The sequence below is a fragment of the Macaca nemestrina genome, chromosome 3 (genome assembly GCF_043159975.1).
Source record: "Macaca nemestrina isolate mMacNem1 chromosome 3, mMacNem.hap1, whole genome shotgun sequence".
NCBI lineage: Eukaryota > Metazoa > Chordata > Mammalia > Primates > Cercopithecidae > Macaca > Macaca nemestrina.
Genome location: NC_092127.1, coordinates 146,354,123 through 146,369,693, shown reverse-complemented (window position 1 = coordinate 146,369,693; position 15,571 = coordinate 146,354,123). Strand labels below are relative to the sequence as shown.

Genomic DNA, 15,571 nt, shown 5'->3' with positions numbered 1-15,571 from the left:
TCCATGCCCAACTCATCTTCATGCCTTCTAGCTGCAGCCAAACTATATAATATATATATAATAACTAGAAATCAGTTATTGGGTGTCTAATATCTCCTAGGGTCTCCTAACCTCCTGCCTTTGCTTACAATTTCTTCTACCAGATGCCCCTTTCCCTGAAATCATTCTCAGTTTTCACATCAGTAGAACTCTATTGTCTTGTTTCTTATTTTCCTTGAGCTCATGACTCCATTCATTACATAAGGGGTTGTCTTAAATGATTATAAGCAAAGACCAAAAAATGACCAATTTATATCAAACTTATGAAATATCATTTCCAAATTTCTAAAATTAAATCAGGCTTATATTAAAGAACATGATAGATGCCTTGTCCTATGGAGATAAGGATGGAATGGCAAGGTAATGCTCTTTCTTTTTTTTTTTTTAACCCAAAAAGGGAAGAAAAAGGACATTATTTATGTTATCTTTCTCAATTACAAAATGCCTGTTTTTAACTCTCCTTCACACAAACCCTGATACACATGCTTCTTTATCGATTAGCACTGTTGGGCTTATACTTTTTGTACAGGACGCCAGTGGAACATCAGATGCTGAATACCAGCACATGCTCTAATTTTGCAATCCCTGCTCACACCACACACTTGATATTATTTGTGGGAGGTCATGTGGGTCGGCCTACACACTGGCAAGTAAACTCACTGATTTGGACAATGAGTCAGTGAAAACGAGGATGTTATTTTATTTTAGCACATTTGTGCCAACGTCATTGCAGAGGCAAGAAGAAGAAGGGATATAAATGATACACTGACAGATATCAACAAATAAACAGCTTGCCAATCTTGAAAAAAAAAGGAACATGCACTTACACCTTGCAAAGACTTTAAGTACTTTACATATTCTACCAAGCATGTTATTAATTACACATAGCCAAAGCCTGTAATCTCTTTCTGGCATTAATCTCCTTTTTTCAAAAAATTCTGTTTTGTTGTATTAAAATGATAGCCTCTGGAATTCATTATCAGTTTCTCTCCACTTAAACCAAGAGAATACTGCTGGTTGCAAAAGGATACTAGAAATCACCCCCCATTGTGCTGTTTTCTCTAATAACTTGAAGAAGGGTGTCATTTGCTATGTTTATACACTGTCTCCAAAATACATTAACTTCTTATAAAGGCCTGATGCTAGTTGTATTAGTCTGTTCTCACATTGTTATAAAGAAATACCTGAGATTGGGTAATTTATAAGAAAAGAGGTTTAATTGGCTCACGGGTCTGCAGGTTGTACAGGAAGCATGGCACCATCTGCTTCTGGGGAAGCCTCGGGAAACTTACAATCATGGCAGAAGGCAAAAGCAGGGACAGGCACATCACATGGCCAGAGCAGGAGCAAGAGAGAGAAGGAGGGGAGGTACCACACACTTAAATAACTACATCTTGTGAGAACTCATTCACTGTCATGAGGACAGTACCACGGGGATGGTGCTGAACCACTCATAAGAACCCACCCCTGTGATCTAATCACCTCCCTCCAGGCCCCACCTCCAACACCAGGGATTATATTTCAACATGAGATTTGGGCGGGGACACATCCAAACTGTATTACCAGTATTCCTCCAAGTTGCAGTCCTCTGCATAGAGTGCTTTTTCCCAGATACTCAAAGGTAAAGGGGCCAAAGTAACCCACCCACAAAAATCTGTCCTCAGTATCCCCTGCATCCTCATGCTTCAGGGTCCACTCCTATTTCTCAGGTGAAATGAGCAGGTACGTATGACCGTGATGTCACTTAAATTAAAAAAAAAAAATTTAAACAAAAATAAATAAGAAATGAGCAGGTATGGGCTGCCTGGGCACCATAACAGAGAAGTTCAGAGGCAACGCCCACCCACCCCAGGGAGAAATGCTGAGGCTCAAACTGGTGAAAATCAGGCCACATCGCACTTTCCTCTTGCTCTTGTTCACCAGCTGTTCCTCAGAAATTACAGAAGATGTAAAGGTCTACTGGTTTGCTCCCTGAGGGACCTTCTGGAAACTTGATGGGCCTCTAGGCAATCAAAGCTCTTCTTTCACCAGCCCAATCTTTGGGAAAAAAACAAAAACAAAACAGAGCTTTGAGGAAGAGAGCAGGAACACCAGGCACCCGGTCTAGAAAAGTCAGTGAAGGGGATCCACAGTGGAGCCTCCACTATACTATTCTGAGGCTGCCTCACAAAGACCAAAGCTCCTGCCTGAAGGTTTTGCCTGCTCCCTGGGCATCCAGACATCAATGGCTTTTTCCTACTCCAACCCAAGAAAAGGATTCTGTCTAATCACAAGTCCAATTGGCTGTCTCCTTTCTCTGAGCCCAAAAGCCTGTTCTCAACAAACAGAAGCACTGTTATCTACTTCCATCTCCCCAGCCTTCTGTGTACAAAGCATGCCTTGCCACCTGCCCCCCTCATCTTTTTGTTCATATGAGAATGCATGGGTCCCAGGAGCTTCAGTGAGAGGACAGAGAAAAACGGGAAATTCCATTACCAAAACCTTTTAGAGAAAGAAGAAAAGGCAAAGGAGAATGAAAGGATTGTTGATACTCGCTGGCAGATTAAAAGAACTGATGAAGAACTTTCCTGCTTTCTCCAGGCGCAGTGGCTCACACTTGTAATCCCAGCACTTTGGGAGGCCGAGGCAAGCGGATTGCCTGAGCTCAGGAGTTCGAGACCAGCCTGGGCAACACAGTGAAACCCCATCTCTACTAAAATACAATAAATTAGCCGGGCGTGGCAGCATGCGCCTGTAATCCCAGCCACTTGGGAGGCTGAGGCAGGAGAATCACGTGAACCCGGCAGGCAGAGGTTGCAGTGAGTAGAGATTGGGCCACTGCACTCTAGCCTGGGTGACAGAGCAAGACTCCATCGCCAAAAAAAAAAAAAAAAAAAAAAAAAAAACTTTCCTGCTTTATCTGCTATATACTAAGTAATCCACATGAGATAGTCCCACAATTATAAACACTGCCTAAAGAAGGATTTAAAAATAAACAGACATTTAAAATTTTTATAGAGGTGTTTTACAACCAAGATGACCAGGCACTGTTAAGAAAATGAAAAGAGCTTTGTTATGTAACTTACACCTCTCCCAAAATTCTAAACTATTTATCCTACTTGTAAAAGATCTCATATAATCTACCTGTTAATCTGGTCCAGTTTTCTAATCAGTTTTTGCTAATAAGAAGTTTTTTCTTATATACAATATTAATTCTTTTATTTCCATTTAAGCCAATCTTTTGGTTCCACCTCTTAAGAATTTGAGAAACCGTGGGTTTGCTTCCTCTTTCCAACTTAGTTAACCAACTTAATATGAGTCATCCCTTGGTTTTTCTCTAAATTCAGTAATCAGCCTTCACAGATCTCATTTAACAGATTCACAGATCTCTTAACCATTTTTTTAGGCTTCAGAATTTCCTCTTTACCACCCTTAATATGAACAGTAAACCTAGGTTTATCTATGCTTTTACATCAAAGCCAAGCTGCTTTGTTTTTAGGGCCTCCAGAACCCAATCTTGCCTACCTACAACTTTATTTCTATGTTTAGTCCCTTCTTTAAACTAAATACACTCCCATTGCTAATTAAGCTATTCCCTCATCCCTCCAGTTTAGACAGTCTTCTCACTTTATTTAATCCCAATCCATCTCCACATGGCTGCTTCAACACCAACATATCCACCAAAAAACATTTTCCAATGTCCCCCATCCAAAATGATCTCCTTTCATACTGCATGCAGAAACCAGGGTGAGTGGTTCAGTCATGGCTGTGTAGTTGAACGTGCTGGTTCTGATATGCATTGCCGCATCTTTTTAGGTTCTATGTTTTGCCTTGTTTTTCACCTTTTGGTTGTCTAAACCTCTGCCTCTGCCATTATGTGGCACGCCTTTATCACATAACCCAGCCCAGTTTTTTTAATGCCATTTTAGAGCATCATCTATGGGTAAACAATCTTGAAAGTAGTTCTGCTCTCTGATGGCTCATTCATCAAAACTATCAAGATGACTTTTTTTTTTTTTTGAGACAGAGTATTGCTCTGTCGCCTAGGCTGGAGTGCAGTGGTATGATATTGGCTCACTGCAACCTCTGCCTCCTCAGTTCAAGTGATTCTCCTGCCTCAGTCTCCCTAGTAGCTGGGATTACAGGAATGCACCACCACACCCAGCTAATTTTTTGTATTTTTAGTAGAGATGGGATTTCACCATGTTGGCCAGGCTGGTCTTGAACTCCTGACCTCAGGTGATCCACCCGCCTCGGTCTCCCAAAGTGCTGGTATCACAGGCATGAGCCACCACACCCAATCAAGATGGCTTTAAAATCCAGTTTCCTACATTGTTTAAAACTCTAAGAGTCTCCAATCAACTACATTGCCCTTTACATTATGTCAAATTCATTAATACTACCTCAAACAATAAAATCAAATGCATGCCAAAACCCAGCTACTCAACAGGTTCCCCAACTCTCAGTTAGTGACCCTCTCTGGTACACAACATGAGAACCCCTATCTATCCTCCAGATGAGAGGTGGTGCAAAGGCCAACTCCAAAACAGTGAGACATGAGTAGCTGTCTGCTGGATTGCATGAAAGAGTTCTGAGGCCATATCACGGTTTAGGGCATCTTGTCCAACCCATGGCCTATGGGCTGCATATAAATTTGTTTCGGGCCACTTTGAATGAGGCCCGACACAAATTTATAAACTTTCTTAAAACATTATGAAATTTTTTGCAATGTTTTGAAGCTCATCAGCTATTGTTAGTGTTAGTACATTTTATGTGTGGCCCAAGACAATACTGCTTCTTCCAACGTGGCCCAGGGAAGCCAAAAGACTGGATACCCCTGAGTTAGAGTCAGACTTCATCAACTAGTGATGTCTGCCAGGATGATGGCAAGGGAACAGGCAGAATGGATTTGCTGACCCTGTTACTTGGGATTACAATAGAATCAAAAGCTTTACTAAAATAAAGGTAACTTCAATATTCCCATTTCTACATGGTTTGTATATTTGTAACAGAATAATTTGCACCCCTCCCCTTTTTTTTTTTATAACTGAGTAATTTTCTGCTAGCATCTCTCAGTTATTAAAACCAAGTTAAAAGTACCGCTATAGACTAAATGTTCGTATCTGCCAAGACTAATGTGTTGAGACCTAATCCCCAATGTCAGAGTATTTGGAGGTGGGACCTCTGAGAAGTAATTAGATCATGAGGGTGAAGCTTTCATGAATGGGACTATTGCCCTTATAAGAAAGGTCCTAGGCCAGGCGTGGTGGCTCACACCTGTAATCCCAGCACTTTGGAAGGTCAAGGTGGGTGCATCACAAGGTCAGGAGATCGAGACCATCCTAGCTAACACGGTGAAATCCCACGTCTACTAAAAATACAAAAAATTAGCCTGGTGTGGTAGTGGGCGCCTGTAGTCCCCACCTACTTGGGAGGCTGAGGCAGGAGAATGGCATGAAACTGGGAGGTGGAGCTTGCAGTGAGCCAAGATTGAGCCACTGCACTCCAGCCTGGGCGACAAAGCGAGACTTGTCTCAAAAAAAAAAAAAAAAAAAAGGTTCTAAAAAGATCCCTCACTCCCCTCATCATGTGAGGTTACAGCAAAAGGATAGCTCTGTACAAACCTGTACAAATAGGAAGCTGGGCCTTGATCTTGGGCTTTCCAGCCTCCGGAACTGTGAAAAATCAATGTTTGTTATTTATAAGCCACCCACTCTATGGTATTTTGTTATAGCAGCCTGAGTGGACTAAGAAAAATACCAGGCTAGAAGTAATAAATTTACTTTTTTTTTTTTTTTGAGAAAGGTAGATGAGAAAATCTATTTCTTTTTTCATCATTACATATTCCAGTAGTTCTCCAAAAACTTACAAAATAATCAGTGCTGATTATAAAATAGGAAAATTTTAACCCCAAATATAAGTATTAGCCACATAATTAACTGTGAATTTTGATGCCTAAATGGGGGTGGGGGTGGAGCTGTGGACACTAATCAGTTAGTTGTCAGTTAGCACTAAAAAAAAAAAAAAAAAAAAAAACCAGTGTTGAGAACAACAGGCAGAGTTCCTCTTTTTTTTTTTTTTCTTTTTCTTTTTCTTTTTCTTTTTTTTCTTGAGACTGAGTCTCACTGTGTCACCCAGCCTGGAGTGCAGTGGTGCAATCTCGACTCACTGCAACCTCCGCCTCCTGGGTTGAAGCGATTCTCATGCCTAAGCCTCCCAAGTAGCTGGGATTACAGCTGTGCACCACCATATCCAGCTATTTTTTTGTATTTTAGTCAAGACAGGGTTTCACCATGTTGGCCAGAATGGTCTCAACAGAGTTCCATTTTAATGACTAACATTTTAACAACCCACTCAACACACAGTTGACCCACATCTTGGCTGGCAGCACACATTAACTCTGTTGATTTGGACACAGCTAATTTGATTAAACAAGAAATCCCACAACACAGAAGCATTTATAAAACTCCACTGTCAAATGAACCATCAGTTCACTTAAAATGTCAGCCTTGTGGTTTGGCATTTATGTAGAGTATCTTTGATTGTAATGCTAAACATTCTCAATAGATTTGTTTCTTCAAAAATGTCATTGACGACTTGAGGACAAACTGTCATGAGCTTCCTGGTAAGTGACTACATAACAAGACAAAAACAGACTGACTTTTCTTCTGCTATACTCTCACCACAACACAGAACACTCCTGTGACCCCAGATGTGTGGGTTTTTCTCCCACACCAAACAATTCTTCAACACCAGTTAAATGTCCCATAATTCAATTAAATGTTGACACTATCTACCTGGAGTTAGAGTCAAATCCCACAAATGAAGGGCTCAGTTCTACAAGACCACAAGAGCACCTCCACTTCAGGTGTCAAATGCAAGTCCAAGCCTTTGGTACTTCTGATCTACCAGCTATAAATTGAGGGTTCCCATAGCCCCTTCTTCAGATTCAGTCATTTGCTAGAATGGCTCACAGAACTCAGGGAAACACTTTACTTACTAGTGTTGATTTATTACAAAGGATATTTTAAAGCATACAAATGAACAGCCAGATGAAGACTGCACAGACGACAAGGTTCAGAAGGGTCCCTAGCACAGAAGCCTCTGTTCCCATGAAGCTGGGGTGCACCTCCCACCAGGCAGCTGGATGTGTTCAACAACCTGGAAGTTCTCTAAACCCTGTCTTTTTGAGTTTTTATGGAGGCTTCAGGATATCAGCATGATCAATTAAACCATTGCCCTTTGGGGAGCAATATGGAGGGGAGCTGAAAGTTCCAACCCTCTAATCACATGTTTGGCTCCCCTGGCAATCAGCCACCATCCTGAGGCTATCCAGGAGCTTCCAGCCACCAGTCATCTCAACAGCATATACAAAGATACTATCACTTATCACTGCAGAGATGCCAAAGGTTTTAGGACCTATGTGCCAGGAAAGGGAGAGGGAGCAGAAGTCCAATACATATTTCTTATTATATCACAGTGACAAAGCCAATTCTCAGAAGAGGAGGCCAGGCACGGTGGCTCACACCTGTAATACCAGCACTTTGGGAGGCTAAGGCAGGTGGATCACCTGAGATAAGGAGTTCAAGACCAGCTTGGCCACATGGCATAACCCAGTCTCTACTAAAAATACAAAAATTAGCCAGGCATGGTGGCATGCGCCTATAATCCTGGCTACTCAGGAGGCTGAGGCAGGGGAATCACTTGAACCTGGGAGGCAGAGGTTGCAGTGATCCGAGATAACGCTACTGCACTTCGGCCTAGGTGACAGAGCAAGACTCCATCTCAAAAAAAAAAAAAAAAAGAAAAGAAGAGGGAGCTTCCATTCCATGTGTAGAAGAGTCACCTTAAACATCAAAAGGAGAATCAGAAAGTATGGCCCAGAGGAGCTAGTAAGAAAGGCATAGTAAGAGAGTAGTAGGAAGTGGTAACAGGGGCTTTTGAGTAGAACAGACAAACTGAGATTCTTTTCAAGCTGCCTTTGACCAGCCATGCAATGTAGAGCAAGTAAAATGATGGTTAACAAGACCCCCTCATATATAATAAATAATTTGGAAGAGTGGGGCCAATATTTAACAAATGGTGGTGACTATGATTACTATTATTGACAGGTTCTTGCCTAAAAGATAGAAACAAAATAAAGAAGCTTTGGAGTTTTAATTGGGATTTTTCTCTGGGAGATAAAGAGACCAGGAGATATACAGAGGGTGGGGAGCCTGGTTTGGGAAATACTTCTAAAATGACAAGCTGGATTTTCAGTGCGGTAGATACTAGCTAAGAGGTCTGCTCCTATCAACAGTGAAGAGAACTTCCCTAAATAAATAAGGCAGGCAGCCTTTAATCCGAGCACTTTGGGAGGCCAAGGCGAAAGGATCACCTGGGCCCAGGAGTTACAGACCAGGCCGGACAACATGATGAGACCCTGCCTCTGCAAAAAGGAAAAAATTAGCCAGGCTTGGTAGTGCATACCTGTGGTCTCCCAGCTACTTAGGAGGATGAGGTGGGAGGACAGCTTGAGCCTGGGAGGTCAAGGCTACAGTAAATAGTGGTCCTTACTACTGCACTCTAGCCTAGGCAACAGAGGGAGACCCTGTCTCCCTAAATAAATAAATAAAAGGCTATGTATTCTTGAGCTGACTATAAGGGACTATTGTCTGATCCTATTATCTTCTCACTCTCAAATATTTCATTTCATTTTATTTTATTTTATTTTGTTTTGTTTTGTTTATTTATTTTGACACAGGCTCTCACTCTGTCACCCAGGCTGGAGTGCAGTGGTGCGATCTCAGCTCTCTGCACCCTTGACCTCTCAGGTTCAAGAGACCTTCCCACCTCAGACTCCTGAGTCACCATGCCTGACTTTTTTTTGTAGTTTTTGTAGAGACGGGGTTTCACCATGTTGCCCAGGCTGGTCTTGAACCGCTGGGCTCAAGCAATCGACTTGCCTTGGCCTCCCAAAGTGCTGGGATTACAGGTGTGAGCCACTGCACCAGACCTCAAATAATCTTTGAATCTCAGTTCTCACTCAACCTTTTCAAACCTCCACAACTCTGAGATGCAAGTACCCTCTTCCAAGCTGCTGAGGGGCTTTGGACTAATACAGCTAAATCACCAACCAGAACTTCAGCAGTTAGTGCTAGAGACAGAAAATTTTAAAACTAGTTTCACTGAAAATAGAGGTAAGGCACAGGAATATTATCCATGTTGTTACTACTATTTGAAAAGAAAAACAATCTAAAAAATAATTCAAGACATTTTATGAATGTCCTAGCTAGTTTCCTTAGATGGGAGCCTTCCTTTCTGTGATTCAAGGCTTATTTCCCTCTCTTCACACCCATCACTTCGCAATGCAGTTACAAGACCATAGCCCTGATCTGACCTTTTACCTTCTCATTTCCTGCCAGAACCACTTCATCCTGCTCATTCATCAGTGGTCAAAGTTAAATGCTAAGTCATTTAGTTTCAGAGGTTTAGAGCACTGCCTTAGTCACTTCAGGCTGCTATAACAAAGTACCATAGCCCGAGTAGCTTACAAAAAACAGAAATTTATTTTCCCACAGGTCTGGAGGCTGGAAGTCTAAGATCAGGGGGCCAGTGGGGTCGGGTTCTGGTGAGGGCTCTCTTTCCGATTTCCAGATGGCTATCTTCTCACTGTGTCCTCACATGGTGGAAGGGGCTACACAATTCCCTGGGGCCCCTATTTACAAGGGCACGAATCCCACTCATTATGGTTCTACCTTCATGACTTAATTACCTCCCAAAGGCCCCACCTCCTAATACCATCACTTTGGGAGTTAGGATATCAACATATCAATTTAGGGAGGGGGGACATAGACATTCAGTCCATAAAGCACAGTTATATGCCAGTCTCTAATCCATTTTAAAGTAAAGGTCCCTCCAAAATAGACCAGTATGTTCTCATTAGATTATGAGGCAAAGTTTGAAGGAAGATTTCTTTGTCTGCTTCTACCTTTCCTTAAGGAACCTGCCTCCTCTTCTACCATCTGCTAACCCTGCTGCTCATCTAACCACCCCCACCTATGCCTTACTTTGTCGTTCCATTCTTCCCCAAATCAACCACCAAAAACTGTAGAAATCAAATTCTGCTCCTTCAAGGGCCTACTTGTTAGAAAACTAAAATCATGCTAACGATAGTGGGTACCAATACACTAATGCATTCTTCTCTAGGAGCAGTGATTCGCAAATGAGCAGGGGTGGGATGAGGGAAAGAGAGAGAAGTGCCCCCAGGGGACAACTGGCAATGTCTGCACACATTGTTGGTTGTCACAAATGGGAGTGTGCTACTGTCTGTCATCTACTGGGTAGAGGCCAGAGATACTGCTGAACATCTCACGTTGTACAGGACTGTTCCCCACAACAAAGAATTACCCAATCCAAAGTATCAGTAGTGCTGAGGTTGAGAAAACCAGCTCTAAGAGGTAATGTATTTTTATTAAAAACTCTTTTGTTCCATAGGTTTAAGTTTAAATTCCAGGCACTGGTCAGGCTGAATGGAGCTGTTTTGGAGCAGATAACCATCAAATCACACCTCAAGAAGGTACCTATCTTCCATTCATATATAACTAGTTCTATTTGTCAGAATAAACATTAGCTGAATGATTACTAATGTTTTATTTGGTTGAGGTTTTCTATTTTTTATGCTTACAATATCAATTTAACCCCCAAAAATGAGTTTAACAACTCAGGGTGCAGTGGCTCACGCCTGTAATCCCAGCACTTTGGGAGGCCTAGGTGGGTGGATCACGAAATCAGGAGATTGAGACCATCCTGGCCAACATGGTGAAACCCCATCTCTACTAAAAATGTAAAAATTAGCCAGGCGTGGTTGTGCATGCCTGTAATCCCAGATACTTAGGAGACTGAGGTGGGAGAATCTCTCGAACCCGGGAGGCAGAGGTTGCAGTGAGCCGGAATCACACCATTGCACTCCAGCCTGGGCAACAGAGCCAGACTCAATCTCAAAAAAATAATAATAATAAATATATACAAAAATTAGCCAGGTGTGGTGGCGCACCCCTGTAATTCCAGCTACTCAGGAGGCTGAAGCAAGAGAATTGCCGGAACCCAGGAGGCAGAGGTTGCAGTGAGCCAAGATTGCACCACTGCACTCTAGCCTGGGTGATAGAGTGAGACACTGTCTTAAAAATAATAATATATATTATGTATATATTATGTATTAATAATATATATTTCACATACTAATACATAATGTTTCTCATATATATGATAAGTTTATATATTTCACATACTAATACATGTTTCATATATATATATATGACAACTTCCTGTATTGTATCAATAAGATAACCCCATTAGATGCATTATACTTCATATTCTTGAGGGCAACACATACTGGTTTGTATTCAGAGTGTACACCATTAATTAAGTTAGCTAATTTAGACTATCAAAAACGGCCTGCCCAAAACAAAATAAGTGTATAAAAATATTCCTCAAATTTCTTTCTTTTTTTTTTTTAGATAGGTCTCACTATTTTGCCCTGGCTACCCTCAAACTCCAGATCCTCCCCCTTCAGCCTCCAAAGTGTCTGGGACTATAGGCATGCATGACCCCACCTGACTTCATATTTCTCAAACTTCTGTCACAAAATATGATCCTATATTTTTCTGTGAATGTATAAGATTTTATTAATGTTCATATAACCAATGTATACAGGATTTCATGTAGTTAGTCAATTGCCTCACAGAAAAAAATTCCCAAAGTAAAATTAGAGGGCCATGTTAGGCAACCTGAATTCTCTCTGAATAGGTATAACAACAGAAGTTTCACCTTAGTACCTTCTCCTTTTTGAGTGTTTAGGTGGGCAAAAGAGACTTGGGGGCATGAGATACAAGGCAGAGAGAAATTCAGCACAGGGGCTAAATCAACAGCAGGCCATGCGACCACAGTCTTCGTGTGCAGTGCTGCTGGAGCAGGGGATGGTGTAGGACTTGCAGTGGTTGTGTGCACTTTGTGGCCAACAATGCTGAGTCACGCCAGCATCACCCTCTAAGGGAACAATGCCAAAAGACAAGCTACCGCCTTTATGTATTTGTGGTGTTTATGACTCACTCCCAGGTAAATGCAGGCCTTTATTCATGCTTGGTGACTTTTCATGGTAATCATTCAAAATGTCCTAGTGTCATAATGCAATTAGAGTAGAATTCATCTTGAGTCACTAAAATTACATAATTACTAATATTAATCACAATTACTATCAAAGCTATGAACCAAATTCAAACTCAAACCTAACAGCATCATAATCCCTGAAAATCAGATGCCCAAAGAGTAAGGCCGGTGCCTCTTAAAAGTCAAACAATCCTTTGTATATTTAAAACAGGCTAAAATAAAAGTTGCTAAGATCTCAGTCAGACCAAGTCCCAGGGTCCGAGGAGATGCATTTGTCCTATGGCTGGAGCAACAAAAGCACAGCTGATAAAAAGAAGCAAACAAGCCATTATTCTTGTATTTTCTTGTCCTAGCCTTCTATGCTGTGGCTCTAGCACTTCTGCTTTCAGGGGACAAAACTAGGGTAGAAGGGTAACTATATTCTCCACTGAAGTTTAATGCTCAGAATAAAATAGTTACTTGAAGTGGGGAAAAAGATTTACCCTTTTTTGTGTTAACAATGAGGAAAAGTCCTTAAGCTTAGAAGAGTAAGGTACGGCCCAGCACTATGGCTCATGGCTGTAATCCCAGCACTTTGGGAGGTTGAGGCAGGAGGACTGCTTGAGGCCAGGAATTTGGCACAATACAGCCAGACCCCATCTCAAAAAAAAAAAAGGAAGAAGAAGAGGAAGGTGAAAGTACAATAACATGACTTCTTAACAAGATTTACCCATAATCATATCTGAAGCTCAACAAATTAAATAGCTTTTAAATAAAAGACACAGCAGAATATGACCAAAGACAGAAGAGAATTATTTAACCACAGTTAATAATTTGCCTAGGCTCACCTTTCAATTGGCTTATTCAATAAAAGCACAGAAGAAATACAATGCAAGAGGGATTTAACTGGGGAGACTTGAAATGCATTTCAAAAAAAAAAGTGTGTTTCACTAAATGAAAGAGCAGCAGAAGGAAGTTTTTCAGTGCAGAAAATAAGCATAACTCTTCCTCTCAGCTCCTCAAAATCTATTTTCAGGACTATATCATTCAGACACATCTCAAAATTGTACCCACACTCCTGGGGTCCTTGGCCTGCCTGTGACCCTTGCCTAAACTTTGATACAGAGACGTGGTGCTCTCAAGGCCAAAAACTGCACCAGCCAAGCACACAAGTACTCAATGTTTCATCATCACCCTCTATCAGTCTGTCTAGGATTGTGACACTACTTCTCAGATGACTCCAAACACTAGTATGTATCAACAGGGCACACACCCCTTACTTAATACCCCTGGTACTAAGTACCCCTGGATACCCAAGCACCAAGTCAGGAGGGGAGCAGAGTTGCATACCATGCACAGTTGTGGGATTAGCAGAGACGAAAGCAGTACATATCAGAGCCGAAATGAGATCTCACACTGTCCTTTGCTTATGCACCTATTTCAGTATTTATCACAGTGGTCTGTGAAATGCCTATCTCCCCACAGGGACCATGTCTTAATCAACTTTGGATCCTTTGTCAACCCTACATGTTGCAGTTGTTCAATAACTATGAGAGTCAATTTCCAATTTCACAGGCTACAAGGAAGGGCAGACACTCTGAATGAAATACGACAAATTTTGCAGGCATCAGCATTACTCTAAAATATTATGATTTCTATTTTCTCCTCCTGTTCACTTCCATTCTTTCCTGGAGATACCATGGAAAAGACAAAGATCAAAAACAGAAAAAGCAGATGTTTGACAAAGATTGCAATAAAAATAGTAATCCACTAAGTATAAATATTAAAAAAGTTCTCATTTCTGCATAGGCAAAAAAAAAAAAAAAAAAAACTAAACCCATGCTACTGGACCCTCTCATCTACTGATTTTTTAATCCCATCACCTGCCAAATTGAAATACTTTGTGTCCTTTAAAACTCATGGCCTGGCCGGGTGCAATGGCTGATGCCCTGTAATCCCAGCACTTTATGAGGCTGAGGTGGGAGGATCGCTTGAGGTCAGGAGTTTGAGACCAGCCTGGCCAACATGGTAAAACCCCATCTCTACTAAAAATACAAAAATTAGCTGGGCATGGTGGCACACGCCTGTAGTCCCAGCTACTCAGGAGGCTGAGGCAGGAAAATAGCTTGAACCTGGGAGGCAGAGGTTACAGTGAGCCAAGATCTCGCCACCGCACTCCAGCCTCGGGGACAGAGTGAGACTTTGTCTCAAAAGCAGAAAATTTAACTAACTTAATGTAAATAAGAAAATTAAATTAAATTAAAATTCATGGCCCAAAACATATACCGCAATCACCCCAATATATTAAGGCTCACTGATTTTCACTCAAGATCAACAGCTCAGTCTCACCAAGCACAACAGAAAACCAGCAAGAAAGTTTGTTCTTTCCTTAAATCATAAGGACATACATTTTTAAATGAACTCAGAATAATTTTTTAAAATTATAGATCTGCTATATCTCAGAGAAGGTATCTGGCTATAAAGGATAAAATATAGCCAGAAATATCCAGACTTGGTAAAAATGTTATTGGTGATAATATTTTGGTGTTTAAGTATACACAATGAAGCTCTACTAGTTGCTTCAATCATTTGAAAATCATAATTCGATTTTACAAAAATACTCCAATGTTTTCAGTCAAATATTTTGTTATTTCCAAAACTCGATATAGAATACAATTTCTACAATTCCTTTTAGAAAAGCTTCCAGAAGATAAATTCCTTCCAATAAAGTATTTGATAGTTTGACTTTTTTTTTTTCCAAATGAGGTCTCACTGTATTGCCCAGGTCAGAGTGCAGTGGTGTGATCACGGCTCACTACAGCCTCAACTTCTACGGTTCAAGCAATCCTCCCACCTCAGCCCCGCTCCTAGTAGCTGGGACTACAGGTGCGCACCACCACACTCAGCTAATTTTTGTATTTTTTGTTGAGACGGGGTTTCACCATGTGCCCAGGCTGGTCTTGAACTCCTGAGCCCAAGCAATCTGCCCGCCTCAGCCTCCCACAGTGCTGGGATTACAGGCGTGAGCCACTGCACCTGGTCAAGCATGTTTCTTTATTGCAGGACTTTTCTGAGCCTTTATTAGTATGCAATAGACTCTCCAAAAGGAAAGTGGAGTATGTGATGATTCCTAAGCTTATTTCACAAGAAAATTATTTTTTATTTCATGTATTACCAATCAGCCTTCATCAGAAAAGAGTATTTTGAGGAACATACTTTGAGAATCACAAGTTGGTTAATGAAACCTCAATAATAGGTTTTAACTCGCAGGAACTCCCATTAGCCTTTTTCTTTTTCTTTTTTCTTTTGGCCATTGACTACATCTTTAAAACCATGGACAGCCATCTTCAAATGCATGCCCTTAGAAAGGAAAACAATACCTATAAGAACACATAGAGGAGCTAACACATATTACCACCTTTATAAT

The 15,571-nt window shown here is 41.2% G+C and overlaps 1 protein-coding gene across 2 annotated transcripts in view; it reads right to left on the bottom strand.

Annotated features, from left to right (window-relative positions):
* LOC105496875 (glycerol-3-phosphate acyltransferase 3) overlaps window positions 1-15,571 on the bottom strand; it is a 70,702-nt gene that overhangs the window by 46,628 nt on the left and 8,503 nt on the right. The gene's annotated exons all lie outside the window — the stretch shown is intronic.